Source organism: Pseudophryne corroboree, chromosome 3 (genome assembly GCF_028390025.1).
Source record: "Pseudophryne corroboree isolate aPseCor3 chromosome 3, aPseCor3.hap2, whole genome shotgun sequence".
In the NCBI taxonomy this organism is placed as follows: domain Eukaryota; kingdom Metazoa; phylum Chordata; class Amphibia; order Anura; family Myobatrachidae; genus Pseudophryne; species Pseudophryne corroboree.
In genome coordinates, this window is record NC_086446.1 from 432,369,874 (window position 1) to 432,390,927 (window position 21,054).

General features: G+C 48.0%; 1 protein-coding gene across 4 annotated transcripts in view; it reads left to right on the plus strand.

The window, feature by feature from the left end:
• Positions 1–21,054, plus strand: part of LOC135057867 (BPI fold-containing family C protein-like) — a 208,610-nt gene that overhangs the window by 49,057 nt on the left and 138,499 nt on the right. Inside the window, exon 1 of one of the 4 annotated variants that reach the window (XM_063963597.1) lies at positions 2,993–3,235. The exons of the other annotated variants lie outside the window; for them this stretch is intronic. The gene's annotated coding sequence lies outside the window, so the exon portion shown is untranslated. Of the gene's footprint in view, positions 1–2,992; positions 3,236–21,054 lie in introns of those variants that run through there. 4 annotated transcript variants of the gene reach the window in all.

The following is a 21,054-nucleotide window of genomic DNA, read 5'->3' on the forward strand; positions in this document are numbered from 1 at the left end:
TACCAAATGCCATCTAGGTTCCACTTCTCTAGGCAGGTGATACCGAGAATGTACACAGACGTCATAAAAAGAGTCACCAGTGTCCTAAAAAATGCAGTTGTACCCAATGTCCACTTAACAATGGACATGTGGACAAGTGGCAAATCTAAACAAGAGGATAGATCACAAACTGTGCGCCACAGTGAAGCAGCCCGCGAAAATAAGTGGTTAAAAGTGTCACCCACACTTCAAGAGAACATGCAATAAAATGGTTACCACCCTGAATCTCAGGCGCTTTCAAGAGAACCAAACAGTATTCAATCTCTTAAATATTTGGAGGATATTCAACCTTTCAAAATAAAGAAAAAAGCACAAAGATAGTGTGATACTGTAAAACAATTGATTTAGATGTATATTGGGGGAGTCCAGACTTGTACCCGAAGTGGTGGTCTACCGTAGTAGACAAATGCGCCTTTTAGGGAGCGGATCACAAACCGGGCCTTCTATAGTTCTTATAGGTACCCTCCTTCTTACATCAAACCGCAGTACATGTGGATAAAATGGATCTCAAATAGCGTTATACCATAAAATTTATTTCCACATACAACATATATAATAAAACCCTTTTGACAGATCCCATGTTTTGCACATACAATTAATTTGGTGGTGCAGAATTTTTTTTAAAATGACAGGGGCGTGCAAGAGATGCTGTCGGTGGCCCGAAGAATTGCGGGCCACTTTCGGCATTCAGCCACCGCGTGCCGAAGACTGGAGCACCAGCAAACACCCCGCCATCAGCTGAAGCAAGAGGTGGTAACGAGGTGGAATTCAACCCTCTATATGCTTCAGAGGATGGAGGAGCAGCAAAAGACCATTCAAGCCTATACATCTGCCTACAATATAGGCAAAGGAGGGGGAATGCACCTGACTCAAGCGCAGTGGAGAATGATTTCAACGCTGTGCAAGGTTCTGCAACCCTTTGAACTTGCCACATGTGAAGTAAGTTCAGACACTGCCAGCCTGAGTCAGGTCATTCCCCTCATCAGGCTTTTGCAGAAGCAGCTGGAGAGATTGAAGGAGGAGCTAAAACGGAGCGATTCCGCTAGGCATGTGGGACTTGTGGATGGAGCACTTCATTCGCTTAACCAGGATTCACGGGTGGTCAATCTGTTGAAATCAGAGCACTACATTTTGGCCACCGTGCTCGATCCTAGGTTTAAAGCCTACGTTGTATCTCTCTTTCCGGTAGACACAAGTCTGCAGATGTTCAAAGACCTGCTGGTGAGACACTTGTCAAGTCAAGTGGAACGTGACCCACCAACAGCTCCTCCTTCATTTTCTACTGCCACTGGAGCTGCCAGAAAAAGGATCAGATTTCCAAAACCACCCGCTGGCGGTGATGCAGGGCAGTCAGGAGCGAAAACTGACATCTGGTCCGGACTGAAGGACCTGCCAACGATTACTGACATGTCGTCTACTGTCACTGCATATGATTCTGTCACCATTGAAAGAATGGTGGAGGATTATATGAGTGACAGCATCCAAGTAGGCACGTCAGACAGTCTGTACGTATACTGGCAGGAAAAAGAGGCAATTTGGAGGCCCTTGCACAAACTGGCTTTATTTTACCTAAGTTTCCCCCCTTCCAGTGTGTACTCCGAAAGAGTGTTTAGTGCAGCCGGTCACCTTGTCAGCGATCGGCGTACAAGGTTACTTCCACAAAATGTGGAGAAGATGATGTTCATCAAAATGAATTATAATAAATTCCTCCGTGGAGACATTTACCAGCAATTGCCTCCAGAAAGTACACAGGGACCTGTGATGGTGGATTCCAGTGGGGACGAATTAATACTCTGTGAGAAGGGGGATGTACATAGTGAAAGGTGTGAGGAATCGGAGGAGGAGGAGGAGGTGGACATCTTGCCTCTGTAGAGCCAATTTGTGCAAGGAGAGATTGATTGCTTCTTTTTTGGTGGGGGCCCAAACCAACCAGTCATTTCAGCCACAGTCGTGTGGCAGACCCTGTCTCTGAAATGATGGGTTTGTTAAAGTGTGCATGTCCTGTTTATACAACATAAGGGTGGGTGGGAGGGCCCAAGGACAATTCCATCTTGCACCTCTTTTTTTTATTTATTTATCTTTGCATCATGTGATGTTTGGGGACAATTTTTTTAAGTGCCATCCTGTCTGACACTACAGTGCCACTCCTAGATGGGCCAGGTGTTTGTGCCGCCCACTAGGGTCGCTTAGCTTAGTCATCCAGCGACCTCGGTGCAAATTTTAGGACTAAAAATAATAGTGTGAGGTGTTCAGAATAGACTGGAAGTGAGTGGAAATTATGGTTATTGAGGTTAATAATACTATAGGATCAAAATTACCCCCAAATTCTATGATTTAAGCTGTTTTTGAGGGGGTTTTGAAAAAAAAACACCCAAATCCGACAAAAAAATTTAAGGGAGGTTTTGCCAAAACGCGTCCGAATCCAAAATACGGCCGCGGAACCGAATCCAAAACCAAAACACAAAACTCGATAAATTACCGGTGCACATCTTTATCTGTCAGTAATATTTTTTTATATATACCAATAATGTATTTGACTTTTCTTAATTATTTTTGATTCGCGAGCACCCTGGTCACTACTTGCTTTTTTCCTCTATATGTTAATAGCCAAGATCCGGGTTGAGCCTCAAGCTCCAGCAATATCCTGGGTCTAAAGACCTTGAGACAGATGTATTAAGGCTGGAGAAGTGATAAAGTAGAAGAAAATATAACGCACCAGCCAGTCAGCTAATAACTCTCATGTTACATATTGGAACTGACTGGCTGGTGCATTATCACCTTTCACTTTTTCACTTCTCCAGCCTTAATACATCTGCCTCCGTGTCTAAAAGGGGTATAAGGGGAGCATAAACCAGTTTTCAGGGGTGAGGTTTGGCAGCTTTGCATGGGATTTAGTAGTGTCAGTGTTTCTTTCCTACGTTGTTTTTTTTTTGCAGGCAGTATACAGCATGAAGTGCCTTTAAAAAACAGTTCCGCTCAATATGCCATGGCAAATCTGCTGAAGAACCACAGAAAATCAGCCGATTGATAAATAAACCTCTTAATCTCATGTCAATTTAATCTCCAAATGAGAACAGAACAATCCTATTTCCGTGGAAAGTGAATGGTATGTTCAGTATAAAAGATAAGGCTGAATCATACACCAGGAAAGGGCAATTTGGCTGTCATTATCCATTATCAAGCAGGCTGAGCAGAGGTGAGTTAAACAAAAGAAAAACATTTTTATTAAGAAGGCAATATTATTAATTGTTAACTGGTATAAAAATGTTTTAATGATAGGGTCTGCATTTATTATTGTATACCTATTTAAATGATGCCTACATAATAAATGTTTCCCAGTCTAGGGATGGGAATCAGAAACCCACATATCGCAAACATTTGTTAGCTTCAGCTGGTTGGCAGTGACGTGCGGTGAGGTCTTTGGCTGGGGAGGCACATATATATCTCCATCTGCCCCCTCTCTCACTTGAGATGTGTGTGCAGGCCAGAGTGTAGGCGCCACTCAGGGCCGGTTCAAGGGTGTTCAGCGCTCTCCTGCAAACTATAAAATTGCGCCCTTCACCCCTTAACTCATAAAGGAACAGCGTGCATCACAAAAGAGGGGTGTGGTCTCACAAGGAAGGGGTGTGGACACAAAAGAACTAGAGATGAGCGGGTTCGGTTTCTCTGAATCCGAACCCGCCAGAACTTCATGTTTTTTTTCACGGGTCCGAGCGACTCGGATCTTCCCGCCTTGCTCGGTTAACCCGAGCGCGCCCGAACGTCATCATGACGCTGTCGGATTCTCGCGAGGCTCGGATTCTATCGCGAGACTCGGATTCTATATAAGGAGCCGCGCGTCGCCGCCATTTTCACACGTGCATTGAGATTGATAGGGAGAGGACGTGGCTGGCGTCCTCTCCGTTTAGAATTAGAATAGATTAGAGAGACACTTGATTTACTAATTTTGGGGAGCATTAGGAGTACTCAGTAGTGTACAGTGCAGAGTTTTGCTGATAGTGACCAGTGACCACCACTTTTATTTATAATCCGTTCTCTGCCTGAAAAAAGCGATACACAGCACACAGTGACTCAGTCACATACCATATCTGTGTGCACTGCTCAGGCTCAGGCCAGTGTGCTGCATCATCTATTATCTATCTATATATAATATTATATATATCTGTCTGACTGCTCAGCTCACACAGCTTATAATTGTGGGGGAGACTGGGGAGCACTACTGCAGTGCCAGTTATAGGTTATAGCAGGAGCCAGGAGTACATAATATATTATATAGTGAGTGACCACCAGACACACAGTGCAGTTTATTTAATATATCCGTTCTCTGCCTGAAAAAAGCGATACACACAGTGACTCAGTCAGTCACATACCATATCTGTGTGCACTGCTCAGGCTCAGGCCAGTGTGCTGCATCATCTATATATATTATATATCTGTCTGACTGCTCAGCTCACACAGCTTATAATTGTGGGGGAGACTGGGGAGCACTACTGCAGTGCCAGTTATAGGTTATAGCAGGAGCCAGGAGTACATAATATTATATTAAAATTAAACAGTGCACACTTTTGCTGCAGGAGTGCCACTGCCAGTGTGACTAGTGACCAGTGACCTGACCACCAGTATATAATATTAGTAGTATACTATCTCTTTATCAACCAGTCTATATTAGCAGCAGACACAGTACAGTGCGGTAGTTCACGGCTGTGGCTACCTCTGTGTCGGCACTCGGCAGCCCGTCCATAATTGTATATACCACCTAACCGTGGTTTTTTTTTCTTTCTTTATACATACATACTAGTTACGAGTATACTATCTCTTTATCAACCAGTCTATATATTAGCAGCAGACACAGTACAGTGCGGTAGTTCACGGCTGTGGCTACCTCTGTGTCGGCACTCGGCAGCCCGTCCATAATTGTATATACCACCTAACCGTGGTTTTTTTTTCTTTCTTTATACATACATACTAGTTACGAGTATACTATCTCTTTATCAACCAGTCTATATATTAGCAGCAGACACAGTACAGTGCGGTAGTTCACGGCTGTGGCTACCTCTGTGTCGGCACTCGGCAGCCCGTCCATAATTGTATATACCACCTAACCGTGGTTTTTTTTTCTTTCTTTATACATACATACTAGTTACGAGTATACTATCTCTTTATCAACCAGTCTATATATTAGCAGCAGACACAGTACAGTGCGGTAGTTCACGGCTGTGGCTACCTCTGTGTCGGCACTCGGCAGCCCGTCCATAATTGTATATACCACCTAACCGTGGTTTTTTTTTCTTTCTTTATACATACATACTAGTTACGAGTATACTATCTCTTTATCAACCAGTCTATATTAGCAGCAGACACAGTACAGTGCGGTAGTTCACGGCTGTGGCTACCTCTGTGTCGGCACTCGGCAGCCCGTCCATAATTGTATATACCACCTAACCGTGGTTTTTTTTTCTTTCTTTATACATACATACTAGTTACGAGTATACTATCTCTTTATCAACCAGTCTATATATTAGCAGCAGACACAGTACAGTGCGGTAGTTCACGGCTGTGGCTACCTCTGTGTCGGCACTCGGCAGCCCGTCCATAATTGTATATACCACCTAACCGTGGTTTTTTTTTCTTTCTTTATACATACATACTAGTTACGAGTATACTATCTCTTTATCAACCAGTCTATATATTAGCAGCAGACACAGTACAGTGCGGTAGTTCATGGCTGTGGCTACCTCTGTGTCGGCACTCGGCAGCCCGTCCATAATTGTATATACCACCTAACCGTGGTTTTTTTTTCTTTCTTTATACATACATACTAGTTACGAGTATACTATCTCTTTATCAACCAGTCTATATATTAGCAGCAGACACAGTACAGTGCGGTAGTTCACGGCTGTGGCTACCTCTGTGTCGGCACTCGGCAGCCCGTCCATAATTGTATATACCACCTAACCGTGGTTTTTTTTTCTTTCTTTATACATACATACTAGTTACGAGTATACTATCTCTTTATCAACCAGTCTATATATTAGCAGCAGACACAGTACAGTGCGGTAGTTCACGGCTGTGGCTACCTCTGTGTCGGCACTCGGCAGCCCGTCCATAATTGTATATACCACCTAACCGTGGTTTTTTTTTCTTTCTTTATACATACATACTAGTTACGAGTATACTATCTCTTTATCAACCAGTCTATATATTAGCAGCAGACACAGTACAGTGCGGTAGTTCACGGCTGTGGCTACCTCTGTGTCGGCACTCGGCAGCCCGTCCATAATTGTATATACCACCTAACCGTGGTTTTTTTTTCTTTCTTTATACATACATACTAGTTACGAGTATACTATCTCTTTATCAACCAGTCTATATTAGCAGCAGACACAGTACAGTGCGGTAGTTCACGGCTGTGGCTACCTCTGTGTCGGCACTCGGCAGCCCGTCCATAATTGTATATACCACCTAACCGTGGTTTTTTTTTCTTTCTTTATACATACATACTAGTTACGAGTATACTATCTCTTTATCAACCAGTCTATATATTAGCAGCAGACACAGTACAGTGCGGTAGTTCACGGCTGTGGCTACCTCTGTGTCGGCACTCGGCAGCCCGTCCATAATTGTATATACCACCTAACCGTGGTTTTTTTTTCTTTCTTTATACATACATACTAGTTACGAGTATACTATCTCTTTATCAACCAGTCTATATATTAGCAGCAGACACAGTACAGTGCGGTAGTTCACGGCTGTGGCTACCTCTGTGTCGGCACTCGGCAGCCCGTCCATAATTGTATACTAGTATCCAATCCATCCATCTCCATTGTTTACCTGAGGTGCCTTTTAGTTGTGCCTATTAAAATATGGAGAACAAAAATGTTGAGGTTCCAAAATTAGGGAAAGATCAAGATCCACTTCCACCTCGTGCTGAAGCTGCTGCCACTAGTCATGGCCGAGACGATGAAATGCCAGCAACGTCGTCTGCCAAGGCCGATGCCCAATGGCATAGTACAGAGCATGTCAAAACCAAAACACCAAATATCAGTAAAAAAAGGACTCCAAAACCTAAAATAAAATTGTCGGAGGAGAAGCGTAAACTTGCCAATATGCCATTTACCACACGGAGTGGCAAGGAACGGCTGAGGCCCTGGCCTATGTTCATGGCTAGTGGTTCAGCTTCACATGAGGATGGAAGCACTCAGCCTCTCGCTAGAAAACTGAAAAGACTCAAGCTGGCAAAAGCACCGCAAAGAACTGTGCGTTCTTTGAAATCCCAAATCCACAAGGAGAGTCCAATTGTGTCGGTTGCGATGCCTGACCTTCCCAACACTGGACGTGAAGAGCATGCGCCTTCCACCATTTGCACGCCCCCTGCAAGTGCTGGAAGGAGCACCCGCAGTCCAGTTCCTGATAGTCAGATTGAAGATGTCAGTGTTGAAGTACACCAGGATGAGGAGGATATGGGTGTTGCTGGCGCTGGGGAGGAAATTGACCAGGAGGATTCTGATGGTGAGGTGGTTTGTTTAAGTCAGGCACCCGGGGAGACACCTGTTGTCCGTGGGAGGAATATGGCCGTTGACATGCCAGGTGAAAATACCAAAAAAATCAGCTCTTCGGTGTGGAGGTATTTCACCAGAAATGCGGACAACAGGTGTCAAGCCGTGTGTTCCCTTTGTCAAGCTGTAATAAGTAGGGGTAAGGACGTTAACCACCTCGGAACATCCTCCCTTATACGTCACCTGCAGCGCATTCATAATAAGTCAGTGACAAGTTCAAAAACTTTGGGTGACAGCGGAAGCAGTCCACTGACCAGTAAATCCCTTCCTCTTGTAACCAAGCTCACGCAAACCACCCCACCAACTCCCTCAGTGTCAATTTCCTCCTTCCCCAGGAATGCCAATAGTCCTGCAGGCCATGTCACTGGCAAGTCTGACGAGTCCTCTCCTGCCTGGGATTCCTCCGATGCATCCTTGCGTGTAACGCCTACTGCTGCTGGCGCTGCTGTTGTTGCCGCTGGGAGTCGATGGTCATCCCAGAGGGGAAGTCGTAAGCCCACTTGTACTACTTCCAGTAAGCAATTGACTGTTCAACAGTCCTTTGCGAGGAAGATGAAATATCACAGCAGTCATCCTACTGCAAAGCGGATAACTGAGTCCTTGACAACTATGTTGGTGTTAGACGTGCGTCCGGTATCCGCCGTTAGTTCACAGGGAACTAGACAATTTATTGAGGCAGTGTGCCCCCGTTACCAAATACCATCTAGGTTCCACTTCTCTAGGCAGGCGATACCGAGAATGTACACGGACGTCAGAAAAAGACTCACCAGTCTCCTAAAAAATGCAGTTGTACCCAATGTCCACTTAACCACGGACATGTGGACAAGTGGAGCAGGGCAGGGTCAGGACTATATGACTGTGACAGCCCACTGGGTAGATGTATGGACTCCCGCCGCAAGAACAGCAGCGGCGGCACCAGTAGCAGCATCTCGCAAACGCCAACTCTTTCCTAGGCAGGCTACGCTTTGTATCACCGCTTTCCAGAATACGCACACAGCTGAAAACCTCTTACGGCAACTGAGGAAGATCATCGCGGAATGGCTTACCCCAATTGGACTCTCCTGTGGATTTGTGGCATCGGACAACGCCAGCAATATTGTGTGTGCATTAAATATGGGCAAATTCCAGCACGTCCCATGTTTTGCACATACCTTGAATTTGGTGGTGCAGAATTTTTTAAAAAACGACAGGGGCGTGCAAGAGATGCTGTCGGTGGCCAGAAAAATTGCGGGACACTTTCGGCGTACAGGCACCACGTACAGAAGACTGGAGCACCACCAAAAACTACTGAACCTGCCCTGCCATCATCTGAAGCAAGAAGTGGTAACGAGGTGGAATTCAACCCTCTATATGCTTCAGAGGTTGGAGGAGCAGCAAAAGGCCATTCAAGCCTATACAATTGAGCACGATATAGTAGGTGGAATGCACCTGTCTCAAGTGCAGTGGAGAATGATTTCAACGTTGTGCAAGGTTCTGATGCCCTTTGAACTTGCCACACGTGAAGTCAGTTCAGACACTGCCAGCCTGAGTCAGGTCATTCCCCTCATCAGGCTTTTGCAGAAGAAGCTGGAGGCATTGAAGAAGGAGCTAAAAGGGAGCGATTCCGCTAGGCATGTGGGACTTGTGGATGCAGCCCTTAATTCGCTTAACAAGGATTCACGGGTGGTCAATCTGTTGAAATCAGAGCACTACATTTTGGCCACCGTGCTCGATCCTAGATTTAAAGCCTACCTTGGATCTCTCTTTCCGGCAGACACAGGTCTGCTGGGGTTGAAAGACCTGCTGGTGACAAAATTGTCAAGTCAAGCGGAACGCGACCTGTCAACATCTCCTCCTTCACATTCTCCCGCAACTGGGGGTGCGAGGAAAAGGCTCAGAATTCTGAGCCCACCCGCTGGCGGTGATGCAGGGCAGTCTGGAGCGACTGCTGATGCTGACATCTGGTCCGGACTGAAGGACCTGACAACGATTACGGACATGTCGTCTACTGTCACTGCATATGATTCTCTCAACATTGATAGAATGGTGGAGGATTATATGAGTGACCGCATCCAAGTAGGCACGTCACACAGTCCGTACTTATACTGGCAGGAAAAAGAGGCAATTTGGAGGCCCTTGCACAAACTGGCTTTATTCTACCTAAGTTGCCCTCCCACAAGTGTGTACTCCGAAAGAGTGTTTAGTGCCGCCGCTCACCTTGTCAGCAATCGGCGTACGAGGTTACATCCAGAAAATGTGGAGAAGATGATGTTCATTAAAATGAATTATAATCAATTCCTCCGCGGAGACATTGACCAGCAGCAATTGCCTCCACAAAGTACACAGGGAGCTGAGATGGTGGATTCCAGTGGGGACGAATTGATAATCTGTGAGGAGGGGGATGTACACGGTGATATATCGGAGGGTGAAGATGAGGTGGACATCTTGCCTCTGTAGAGCCAGTTTGTGCAAGGAGAGATTAATTGCTTCTTTTTTGGGGGGGGTCCAAACCAACCCGTCATATCAGTCACAGTCGTGTGGCAGACCCTGTCACTGAAATGATGGGTTGGTTAAAGTGTGCATGTCCTGTTTTGTTTATACAACATAAGGGTGGGTGGGAGGGCCCAAGGACAATTCCATCTTGCACCTCTTTTTTCTTTTCTTTTTCTTTGCATCATGTGCTGATTGGGGAGGGTTTTTTTGGAAGGGACATCCTGCGTGACACTGCAGTGCCACTCCTAGATGGGCCCGGTGTTTGTGTCGGCCACTAGGGTCGCTAATCTTACTCACACAGTCAGCTACCTCATTGCGCCTCTTTTTTTCTTTGCGTCATGTGCTGTTTGGGGAGGGTTTTTTGGAAGGGACATCCTGCGTGACACTGCAGTGCCACTCCTAGATGGGCCCGGTGTTTGTGTCGGCCACTAGGGTCGCTAATCTTACTCACACAGCTACCTCATTGCGCCTCTTTTTTTCTTTGCGTCATGTGCTGTTTGGGGAGGGTTTTTTGGAAGGGACATCCTGCGTGACACTGCAGTGCCACTCCTAGATGGGCCCGGTGTTTGTGTCGGCCACTAGGGTCGCTAATCTTACTCACACAGCTACCTCATTGCGCCTCTTTTTTTCTTTGCGTCATGTGCTGTTTGGGGAGGGTTTTTTGGAAGGGACATCCTGCGTGACACTGCAGTGCCACTCCTAGATGGGCCCGGTGTTTGTGTCGGCCACTAGGGTCGCTAATCTTACTCACACAGCTACCTCATTGCGCCTCTTTTTTTCTTTGCGTCATGTGCTGTTTGGGGAGGGTTTTTTGGAAGGGACATCCTGCGTGACACTGCAGTGCCACTCCTAGATGGGCCCGGTGTTTGTGTCGGCCACTAGGGTCGCTTATCTTACTCACACAGCGACCTCGGTGCAAATTTTAGGACTAAAAATAATATTGTGAGGTGTGAGGTATTCAGAATAGACTGAAAATGAGTGTAAATTATGGTTTTTGAGGTTAATAATACTTTGGGATCAAAATGACCCCCAAATTCTATGATTTAAGCTGTTTTTTAGTGTTTTTTGAAAAAAACACCCGAATCCAAAACACACCCGAATCCGACAAAAAAAATTCGGTGAGGTTTTGCCAAAACGCGTTCGAACCCAAAACACGGCCGCGGAACCGAACCCAAAACCAAAACACAAAACCCGAAAAATTTCAGGCGCTCATCTCTAAATAGAACCTGAGAACAGTACCTCCAATTCAAATTACGCCACACTGTAGTGCAATCTTATTCACATTACACTGTATGTAGTCCCCATGATTCATATTACACAACATAGTAGTGTCCCTTATACTTATGTCCAGCATTGACTGGGTTTCTGATTATTTTTTTAAGCTATTATCCCCAGCACTGCCTGGGGATATTTTTTCTTCTCTCTTTTTACTCTTCTCTCTCAGCTCCCCTTTTCCCCATCTATTTCCCTCCCCTCTTTCCCTTTCTTACTCCCACTACTTTGAGAGTCACAGGGAGGGTGAGGGCAGGGACACTGAGGGGGAGATACACGGATGGTGAGGGCAGGGACACTGAGGGGGAGTTACAGGGAGGGTAAAGGCAGGGATGCTGAGGGTGAGATACAAGGAGGGTGAGGGCAGGAATGCTGACGGGGAGGGTGAGGGCAGGGATGCTGAGGGGGAGATACAGGGAGGGTGAGGGCTGGAAAGCTGACGGGGAGGGTGAGGGCAGGGACGCTGAGGGGGAGATACAGGGAGGGTAAAGGCAGGGGTGCTGAGGGGGAGATACAAGGAGGGTGAGGGCAGGAATGCTGACGGGGAGGGTGAGGGCAGGGACGCTGAGGGGGAGATACAGGGAGTGTGAGGGCAGGAATGCTGACGGGGAGGGTGAGGGCAGGGACGCTGAAGGGGAGATACAGGGATGGTGAGGGCAGGGACACTGAGGGGGAGTTACAGGGAGGGTGAGGGCAGGAATGCTGACGGGGAGGGTGAGGGCAGGGACGCTGAGGGGGAGATACAGGGAGGGTGAGGGCAGGAATGCTGACGGGGAGGGTGAGGGCAGGGACGCTGAGGGGGAGATACAGGGAGGGTGAGGGCAGGAAAGCTGATGGGGAGGGTGAGAGCAGGGACGCTGAGGGGGAGATACAGGGAGGGTGAGGGCAGGAATGCTGACGGGGAGGGTGAGGGCAGGGACGCTGAGGGGGAGATACAGGGAGGGTGAGGGCAGGAAAGCTGATGGGGAGGGTGAGAGCAGGGACGCTGAGGGGGAGATACAGGGAGGGTGAGGGCCGGAATGCTGACGGGGAGGGTGAGGGCAGGGACGCTGAGGGGGAGATACAGGGAGGGTGAGGGCAGGAATGCTGATGGGGAGGGTGAGAGTAGGGATGCTGAGGGGGAGATACAGGGAGGGTGAGGGCAGGAAAGCTGATGGGGAGGGTGAGAGCAGGGACGCTGAGGAGGAGATACAGGGAGGGTGAGGGCAGGAATGCTGACGGGGAGGGTGAGGGCAGGGACGCTGAGGGGGAGATACAGGGAGGGTGAGGGCAGGAATGCTGACGGGGAGGGTGAGGGCAGGGACGCTGAGGGGGAGATACAGGGAGGGTGAGGGCAGGAAAGCTGAAGGGGAGGGTGAGAGCAGGGACGCTGAGGGGGAGATACAGGGAGGGTGAGGGCAGGAATGCTGACGGGGAGGGTGAGGGCAGGGACGCTGAGGGGGAGATACAGGGAGGGTGAGGGCAGGAAAGCTGATGGGGAGGGTGAGAGCAGGGACGCTGAGGGGGAGATACAGGGAGGGTGAGGGCAGGAAAGCTGACGGGGCGGGTGAGGGCAGGGACGCTGACGGGGAGTTAGAGGGCAAGTGAAGGTAGGGATGCTGAGAGGGAGTTACAAGGAGGGTGCGGGCATGGACACTCATGGGGTGTTATAGGGAGAGTGAGTGCATGTACGCTAACAGGGATTTAGAGGAAGGGTGAGGGTAGGGACGCTGACAGGGAGTTAGAGGGATCATGAGAGGCGAGTTACAGGGAGGGTAAGGGCAGTAGTACTGAAGAGGGAGTTACAGGGATGGTGAGGACAGGGGACTAAAAAATAGATTAGAATAAACAAATGCTCTAAATCCCCCCAACCGTCACTTACCAGATATGTGCAGCGCCTCCTCACTTCTTCAGTTTGTCACACGTGGTTCTCTATCAGTGATTGTGCGGGACAGGACTCGGGGCTGATAGTGTGGTTTCCACTCACAACTGGCAAAGCTCTTGACTGTGGGCTGGGTCTGGATCCCATCTTTATGTGCCTGGGCGTCTCCTTCCAGATCAGTCCTGTGTGCCACCACTCCACTCAAATGGCTGTCGAGCTGTCACCGTCTTGCGGGCACATGGTGATATACACACAGGGGCCTGAAAGAGATATAGTGACACATACTGGGGCTTGGGACGGTACAAGAGGAGACACACACACTTTAGCTAGTAGGGGGGGGGGGGACATGGCATACACACACTTCAGCTTGGAGGGGGGACATGGCACACACACACTTCAGCTTGGAGGGGGGGGACATGGCATACACACACTTCAGCTTGGAGGGGGGGACATGGAATACACACACTTCAGCTAGGAAGGGGAGGGGGGGAAATGACACACACTTTAGCTAGGAGGGGGGACATGGCACACACTTTAGCAAGGAGGGGGAGGAGGGGCACGGCACACACTTTAGCAAGGAGGGGGAGGGGGGACACGGCACACACTTTAGCAAGGAGGGGGAGGGGGGACACGGCACACACTTTAGCTAGGAGGAGGAGGGGGGACACGGCACACACTTTAGCTAGGAGGGGGGGACATGGCACACACTTTAGTTAGTGGGGGGAGGGGGAAATGGCACACACTTTAGTTAGTAGGGAGAGGGGGGACATGGTACACACTTTAGTTAATCGGGGGAGGGGGGACATGGCACACACTTTAGTTAGTAGGGGGAGGGGGACATGGCACACACTTTAGTTAGTAGGGGGAGGGGGGACATGGCACACACTTTAGTAAATAGGGGGAGGGGGGACATGGCACACACTCACACACTTTAGTTAGTAGTGGGAGGGGGGGACATGCCACACACTTTAGTTAGTAGGGGGAGTGGGGGGGGACATGGCACACACTCCTCCACGTACCCTGATCACAGTAGACACAGATCTGCCGTTCCGCTCTCCTCCTCCCTGTACCGCTGCTGGTGCGCTCCTGAGTCCTGTCTTCCGCTCTCCCCCCCTCCTCCATGTTACCGCTGCTGCTGCACTGTGTCTTCCAGCTCTGCCTGTGTGTGACAGGCGCCGGACTGGCAGCGGCAGCAAGGACAGTGGGGCACTAGTCTGCACCGTGAGTAAGGAGGCAGGGAGGGGGGAGCCGCTGTTAATGAAGTCAGCGCCGCATCCTGGGCATCCCGGCGCCGCCGCAGCTGGAGCAGTACCTGACGGGTCCCGCCGCCGCTTCTCCGGGCCGCGTCTATGTGATTGGACCAATCACTGGTGCCTCGCTAGCAGGGGCGTGCATTCCCTGCCAGCGAGGCACTTGTATAAGTGCCGCTTTCCACTGTTTTCGTAATGGGCTTTTACAGCCCAGCGCATGGCCCTGCCCCCCGCTTTGTCCCGTTCCCACTGGCTACGGGAGGCACTAGCTGTCAGTGCCTCCCAAACGTATTACAATGGACTGCAATGATTAGAATAATATAAAGAGGATACATATGACACAGAATATGTGTCTTATGTATCTACTTTGTATTATTTTAATCATTAATGACAGGGGAGGCACTGCCTCCCCTGACTGCACGTCCCTGCTGGTTGGTGGTTTTCCTTCATCGGTGGTGAGTGGACAATCACCAGTCATGGTTTGGTTCACGTTTCGTCACTGTGGGGCAGATTTATTAAGCCTGGTGAAGTGATAAAGTGGAAGGTGAACGCACCAGCCAGTCAGCTCCTGTCATTTTTCAAACCCAGCCTGTAACATGGAAGTTAGGAGCTGATTGGCTGGTGCATTATTACCTTCCACTTTATCACTTCACCAGGCTTAATAAATCTGCCCCTGTGTTCTGATTTTATCTGGTGGACAGCTAGCATCCCACTACTATTTCATTCTGAGTTGAGACTACGCACCACTATGTCTGTGACATGACTCATTGGGGGAAATTCAAATATTTGAAAAGTCGGTTGGCTGTCTGTTTTTTCCTATTAGATAGGAAAAAACAGACACCCAATGGACTTTTCAAACATTTGACTATCCCCCCATTTATTGTTCAGGTTGCGAAAAAAGTGGAGAAGCCAACTCCAGTCCCGCCACAGTATGTCTTTCAGGAGGATCCAGATTGCATGAGGGCAAATAGAGCATCTCCAGCACTGCATTGAGACTTCCAATCCTTTTCACTACACTTCTCTGTTCACTGTGCTAGGATGTAAGTGCAGCTAGAACATCCGTGCACAAAGAGAGCGAGCAATGCACAGCCAGACCGGACTCTGTCACTTATGTATATAACTGGACACATTTTCCTGGGTGTTCAGCACAGACATACAGTAAATACATTTTTTATTTAGCTCTGTTAACATTATGTTACACTGATCATCTACACTGTGCACATTACTGTATTTTACGTTCCTATCCTTCATTCATTCGTATGTGATTTTATTATACCGTATATTAGAGATGAGCGGGTTCGGTTCCTCTGAATCCGAACCCGCCCGAACTTCATGTTTTTTCTCACGGGTCCGAGCGACTCTGATCTTCCCGCCTTGCTCGGTTAACCCGAGCGCGCCCGAACGTCATCATGACGCTGTCGGATTCTCGCGAGGCTCGGATTCTATCGCGAGACTCGGATTCTATATAAGGAGCCGCGCGTCGCCGCCATTTTCACACGTGCATTGAGATTGATAGGGAGAGGACGTGGCTGGCGTCCTCTCCATTTAGATTAGAAGAGAGAGAGTGAGATTGATTTGAGACAGAGACACTTGATTTACTGGAGCTTAGGAGTACTGTAGAGAGTGCAGAGTTTACTAGTGACTGACCACAGTGACCACCAGACCGTGCAGTTTTATTTAATATAATCCGTTCTCTGCCTGAAAAAAACGATACACAGTGACTCAGTCACATACCATATCTGTGTGCACTGCTCAGCCCAGTGTGCTGCATCATCTATGTATATATCTGACTGTGCTCACACAGCTTATAATTGTGGGGGAGACTGGGGAGCAGTGCCAGTTATAGGTTATAGCAGGAGCCAGGAGTACATATTATTAAAATTAAACAGTGCACACTTTTGCTGCAGGAGTGCCACTGCCAGTGTGACTGACCAGTGACCTGACCACACTGACCACCAGTATAGTTAGTAGTATACTATATTGTGATTGCCTGAAAAAGTTAAACACTCGTCGTGTGACTTGTGTGGTGTTTTTTTTTTATTCTATAAAAAACTCATTCTGCTGACAGACAGTGTCCAGCAGGTCCGTCATTATATAATATATACCTGTCCGGCTGCAGTAGTGATATATATATATTTTTTATATCATTATTTATCATCCAGTCGCAGCAGACACAGTACGGTAGTTCACGGCTGTAGCTACCTCTGTGTCGGCACTCGGCAGTCCATCCATAATTGTATACCACCTACCCGTGTTTTTTTCTTTCTTCTTTATACATACTACATCTCATTATCATCCAGTCTATATTAGCAGCAGACACAGTACAGTACGGTAGTCCACGGCTGTAGCTACCTCTGTGTCGGCACTCGGCAGTCCGTCCATAATTGTATACCACCTACCCGTGGTTTTTCTTTCTTTCTTCTTTATACATACATACTACATCTCATTATCAACCAGTCTATATTAGCAGCAGACACAGTACAGTACGGTAGTCCACGGCTGTAGCTACCTCTGTGTCGGCACTCGGCAGTCCGTCCATAATTGTATACCACCTACCCGTGTTTTTTTTTTCTTTCTTCTTTATACATACATACTACATCTCTTTATCAACCAGTCTATATTAGCAGCAGACACAGTACAGTACGGTAGTCCACGGCTGTAGCTACCTCTGTGTCGGCACTCGGCAGTCCGTCCATAATTGTATACCACCTACCCGTGGTTTTTTTTTCTTTCTTCTTTATACATACATACTACATCTCTTTATCAACCAGTCTATATTAGCAGCAGACACAGTACGGTAGTCCACGGCTGTAGCTACCTCTGTGTCGGCACTCGGCAGTCCGTCCATAATTGTATACTAGTATCCATCCATCTCCATTGTTTACCTGAGGTGCCTTTTAGTTGTGCCTATTTAAATATGGAGAACAAAAATGTTGAGGTTCCAAAATTAGGGAAAGATCAAGATCCACTTCCACCTCGTGCTGAAGCTGCTGCCACTAGTCATGGCCGAGACGATGAAATGCCAGCAACGTCGTCTGCCAAGGCCGATGCCCAATGTCATAGTACAGAGCATGTCAAATCCAAAACACCAAATATCAGTAAAAAAAGGACTCCAAAACCTAAAATAAAATTGTCGGAGGAGAAGCGTAAACTTGCCAATATGCCATTTACCACACGGAGTGGCAAGGAACGGCTGAGGCCCTGGCCTATGTTCATGGCTAGTGGTTCAGCTTCACATGAGAATGGAGGCACTCAGCCTCTCGCTAGAAAAATGAAAAGACTCAAGCTGGCAAAAGCAGTAGCACCGCAAAGAACTGTGCGTTCTTCGAAATCCCAAATCCACAAGGAGAGTCCAATTGTGTCGGTTGCGATGCCTGACCTTCCCAACACTGGACGTGAAGAGCATGCGCCTTCCACCATTTGCACGCCCCCTGCAAGTGCTGGAAGGAGCACCCGCAGTCCAGTTCCTGATAGTCAGATTGAAGATGTCAGTGTTGAAGTACACCAGGATGAGGAGGATATGGGTGTTGCTGGCGCTGGGGAGGAAATTGACCAGGAGGATTCTGATGGTGAGGTGGTTTGTTTAAGTCAGGCACCCGGGGAGACACCTGTTGTCCGTGGGAGGAATATGGCCGTTGACATGCCTGGTGAAAATACCAAAAAAATCAGCTCTTCGGTGTGGAACTATTTCAACAGAAATGCGGACAACAGGTGTCAAGCCATGTGTTCCCTTTGTCAAGCTGTAATAAGTAGGGGTAAGGACGTTAACCACCTCGGAACATCCTCCCTTATACGTCACCTGCAGCGCATTCATAATAAGTCAGTGACAAGTTCAAAAACTTTGGGTGACAGCGGAAGCAGTCCACTGACCAGTAAATCCCTTCCTCTTGTAACCAAGCTCACGCAAACCACCCCACCAACTCCCTCAGTGTCAATTTCCTCCTTCCCCAGGAATGCCAATAGTCCTGCAGGCCATGTCACTGGCAATTCTGACGATTCCTCTCCTGCCTGGGATTCCTCCGATGCATCCTTGCGTGTAACGCCTACTGCTGCTGGCGCTGCTGTTGTTGCTGCTGGGAGTCGATGGTCATCCCAGAGGGGAAGTCGTAAGACCACTTTTACTACTTCCACCAAGCAATTGACTGTCCAACAGTCCTTTGCGAGGAAGATGAAATATCACAGCAGTCATCCTACTGCAAAGCGGATAACTGAGGCCTTGGCATCCTGGGTGGTGAGAAACGTGGTTCCGGTATCCATCATTACTGCAGAGCCAACTAGAGACTTGTTGGAGGTACTGTGTCCCCGGTACCAAATACCATCTAGGTTCCATTTCTCTAGGCAGGCGATACCGAAAATGTACACAGACCTCAGAAAAAGAGTCACCAGTGTCCTAAAAAATGCAGCTGTACCCAATGTCCACTTAACCACGGACATGTGGACAAGTGGAGCAGGGGTCAGGACTATATGACTGTGACAGCCCACTGGGTAGATGTATGGACTCCCGCCGCAAGAACAGCAGCGGCGGCACCAGTAGCAGCATCTCGCAAACGCCAACTCTTTCCTAGGCAGGCTACGCTTTGTATCACCGGTTTCCAGAATACGCACACAGCTGAAAACCTCTTACGGCAACTGAGGAAGATCATCGCGGAATGGCTTACCCCAATTGGACTCTCCTGTGGATTTGTGGCATCGGACAACGCCAGCAATATTGTGTGTGCATTAAATATGGGCAAATTCCAGCACGTCCCATGTTTTGCACATACCTTGAATTTGGTGGTGCAGAATTATTTAAAAAACGACAGGGGCGTGCAAGAGATGCTGTCGGTGGCCAGAAGAATTGCGGGACACTTTCGGCGTACAGGCACCACGTACAGAAGACTGGAGCACCACCAAAAACTACTGAACCTGCCCTGCCATCATCTGAAGCAAGAAGTGGTAACGAGGTGGAATTCAACCCTCTATATGCTTCAGAGGTTGGAGGAGCAGCAAAAGGCCATTCAAGCCTATACAATTGAGCACGATATAGGAGGTGGAATGCACCTGTCTCAAGCGCAGTGGAGAATGATTTCAACGTTGTGCAAGGTTATGATGCCCTTTGAACTTGCCACACGTGAAGTCAGTTCAGACACTGCCAGCCTGAGTCAGGTCATTCCCCTCATCAGGCTTTTGCAGAAGAAGCTGGAGACATTGAAGGAGGAGCTAACACGGAGCGATTCCGCTAGGCATGTGGGACTTGTGGATGGAGCCCTTAATTCGCTTAACAAGGATTCACGGGTGGTCAATCTGTTGAAATCAGAGCACTACATTTTGGCCACCATGCTCGATCCTAGATTTAAAGCCTACCTTGGATCTCTCTTTCCGGCAGACACAAGTCTGCTGGGGTTGAAAGTAGAGATGAGCGGGTTCGGTTTCTCTGAAACCGAACCCGCACGAACTTCATGTTTTTTTTACGGGTCCGAGCAGACTCGGATCCTCCCGCCTTGCTCGGTTAACCCGAGCGCGCCCGAACGTCATCATGACGCTGTCGGATTCTCGCGAGACTCGGATTCTATATAAGGAGCCGCGCGTCGCCGCCATTTTCACACGTGCATTGAGATTGATAGGGAGAGGACGTGGCTGGCGTCCTCTCCATTAGAAATTAGATTAGAAGAGAGAGAGAGATTGTGCAGAGTCAGACAGAGTTTACCACAGTGACCAGTGCAGTTGTTGTTAGTTAACTTTTATTTATTTTAATATAATATATCCGTTCTCTGCTATATCCGTTCTCTGCCTGAAAAAAAACGATACACAGCAGCAGCCAGTCACACAGTGTGACTCAGTCTGTGTGCACTCAGCTCAGCCCAGTGTGCTGCACATCAATGTATAAAAGGCAAAGCTTATAATAATTGTGGGGGAGACTGGGGAGCACTGCAGGTTGTTATAGCAGGAGCCCCCAGGAGTACATAATATTATATTAATTTAAAATTAAACAGTGCACACTTTTGCTGCAGGAGTGCCACTGCCAGTGTGACTAGTGGTGACCAGTGCCTGACCACCAGTATAGTAGTATATTGTTGTATGTATTGTATACTATCTCTTTATCAACCAGTCTATATTAGCAGCAGACACAGTACAGTGCGGTAGTTCACGGCTGTGGCTACCTCTGTGTCGGCAGTCGGAACTCGGCAGGCAGTCCGTCCATCCATAATTGTATTACAATATATACCACCTAACCGTGGTATTTTTTTTTCTTTCTTTATACCGTCGTCATAGTGTCATACTAGTTGTTACGAGTATACTACTATCTCTTTATCAACCAGTGTACAGTGCGGTAGTTCACGGCTGTGGCTACCTCTGTGTCGGCAGTCGGCAGGCAGTCCGTCCATCCATAATTGTATTATTATTATAATATATACCACCTAACCGTGGTTTTTTTTTCATTCTTTATACCGTCATAGTGTCATACTAGTTGTTACGAGTATACTACTATCTCTTTATCAACCAGTGTACAGTGCGGTAGTTCACGGCTGTGGCTACCTCTGTGTCGGCAGTCGGCAGGCAGTCCGTCCATCCATAATTGTATTATTATTATAATATATACCACCTAACCGTGGTTTTTTTTTCA